The sequence below is a fragment of the Chlorocebus sabaeus genome, chromosome 17 (genome assembly GCF_047675955.1).
Source record: "Chlorocebus sabaeus isolate Y175 chromosome 17, mChlSab1.0.hap1, whole genome shotgun sequence".
NCBI classification, from domain to species: domain Eukaryota; kingdom Metazoa; phylum Chordata; class Mammalia; order Primates; family Cercopithecidae; genus Chlorocebus; species Chlorocebus sabaeus.
Window position 1 is genome coordinate 53,144,798 of NC_132920.1, and position 2,498 is coordinate 53,147,295.

Sequence of the window (2,498 nt, forward strand, 5' to 3'; positions counted from 1 at the left end):
GGCTTCAACCCAATTGAAGAGGAGGCAGCCACGTGATGACTCGTAGGAAGACCATTCTAAAAAGAAGTCTCAACAATTTGAAAGCTCCTGGAGAATTTGACAGGTAGAAGGAGGTCAGTGTGGCTGGAGCCTGGTAGATGAGTGGGAGTGTGGGTGAGGACTGAGCAAAGGAGGCAGGGTCAAACCATAGATCATGGTAGGGGCTGGGTTATTACCCAACACATAATTGGAAGCTTTTGGAGGAATAGCGATGTGATTAAGTAAATCTTTTGTTTCTTTTGAGACAGGGTCTTGCTCTATCACCCAGGCTGGAGTGCAGTGGTGCGATCATGGCTCACTGCAGTCTCGACCTCCTGGGCTCAAGCAATCCTCCCGCCTTGCCCTCCCAAAGTGCTGGGATTATAGGTGTGAGCCACTGTGCCTTGTCTAGCAAATGTTTTTAAAATATCACTCAGACTGCCATCTGGAAAAGGGGCTGCTGGGAGGGCAAGAATGAAAGCAGGAAGACAGGACTCCAGGAGGGAGGGTTCCCTGAAACCTAGAGAAGAAAGGGCTTCCAGAAGCATGGAGTGGTCAGCTTGCCAAATCCCACAGAGAGGTAAGGTAAGGACAGAGAATGGACCATTGACTTTGGCAAGATATAGGTAGGTCACTGATGACCTCAGTAGGAGCTGTTTAGTAGAGGGATGGCATGGAAAGCCTTGTAAGAGTGGACTGAGGATGTGAATAAATCAACTACAGTCAACTCTTTTGAGTTGGAGTCCAGTTTCACGCCTAGACTGAAATTCAAGATTCATAAATGAAGAATTTACTTAGCATTGACAGGAGTTAGACACACCCTCAAACCATATTTTAAAATACAGCCAGATGACAATGTTATCTGATTCTGAGATTGCCTATAACTTGATTCATAATAGTGACAATCAGCACTTGGACTAGGACACTCGAGCTGCTGAGAAGGAACATTGCACCCAGCTTCTTTGCTTCCTGCAAAGATGCACCAGACCAGAGAAGAAAAGACCAAGTTCTATACTTACCTGGTAGGGGAGATACCATGATCACGAAGGTGGTTTTCCCAGAGTGAGGCTTATCCATTGCCCTCCGGATGTGCTGACCCCTGCGACTTCCCCAAATGTGGGAAACTCGACTGCATAATTTGTGGTAGTGGGGGACTGTGTTCACGCTTTTCCCCGGGGAAAAAAAAAAAAAAAAAAAGACAAGACCGAGTTCTGAGAGTGCTTGAAGAAGCTGTGCTAGGAGAAGACTGCCCTGCCCTAAGACCTTTGATCAGAGATTCCAGGAAGGCTTGGAGAGTGACAGGGATGCTGGACCCTGCAGCTGTTGACAAGGGAGAAATCTTAATTATATTGGGTGAAATTCTCCTATAGAGAAAAGAAGATGAAACTATATGTTTTTGACCAGAAATGCCCAAGAGAGCTCCACTACCCTCAAGAATCTATTCTTCCTGAAAATGTGAAGATAATGGCTTAGATCTGGAGACCAAAGATATTCTCAGATGTGGCTGTGCATTTTGGTGGGTGGGCAATGTGGGGTGGAGAGGGGATGGAGAGCTGCTGTGGAAAAGGCAGCCCAGCCTGCTCAGAGGTGTCTGTATAGACCCACGTTGCTGGCAAGCAACTCATCTCACTACCACAGAATGTTTTTCGGTTTTGTTTTGGTTTTTTCTTGGTTTGTTTTTGTTTTTTTAAGACAGTCTACTCTGTTGCCCAGGTTGGAGCGCAGTGGCATGATCTCAGCTCACTGCAACCTCTGCCTCCTGGCTTCAAGCAATTCTCATGCCTCAGCCACCTGAGTAGCTGGGATTACAGGTGTGGAACACCACACCTGGCTAATTTTTTTTTGTATTTTTAGTAGAGATGGGGTTTTACCATGTTGGCCAGGCTGGTCTTGAACTCCTGACCTGAAGTAATCCCACCCACCTCAGCCTCCCAAAGTGCTGGGACTACAGGTGTGCGCCACTGTGCCCAGCCACAAACAATTTTTTTTGTTTTTGTTTTCTTTGAAACAGGGTCTCACTGTTGCTCAGACTGGAGTGCAGTGGTGTAAACATGGCTCCTTATAGCCTGAACCTCCTGCGCTCAAGCGCTTCACCTGCTTCAGCCTCCTGTGTAGCTGGGACCACATACGCCACCATGCCTGGCTAACTTTTGATTTTTTGGAGAGATGAGTTCTCACTTTATTGCCCAGTCTGGTCTTGAACTTTTGGGCTCAAGCAATCCTCCCACTTTGGCCTCCCAAAGTGCTGAGATTACAGGTGTGAGCCACTGCGCCCAGCCTTTCTGCAGTTAGAAAAAGAAGACCAATGAGCTGTAGAGGGAGAAATTCCACAAGGCATAAAAATATACCAGGCTTCTATCATCCAGGGTTGCAGATGAGCCACAGTTGAGGAACCAGGCTGAGCAACGCAGTGAGGGAATTCGTTCTGCTAAATTAAAGCATCTTTCCTCTGGGACTGTCATCGTGAGAACATGGCCTGG

The 2,498-nt window shown here is 47.2% G+C and overlaps 1 non-coding gene across 1 annotated transcript; it reads left to right on the top strand.

Moving 5' to 3' along the window:
• Positions 1-1,029: 1,029 nt before the first annotated feature.
• Positions 1,030-1,193, top strand: LOC119626868 (U1 spliceosomal RNA). Its single transcript, XR_005243061.2, has one exon. It is a non-coding gene; the product is annotated as a U1 spliceosomal RNA (small nuclear RNA).
• The last annotated feature ends 1,305 nt before the right edge of the window (positions 1,194-2,498 follow it).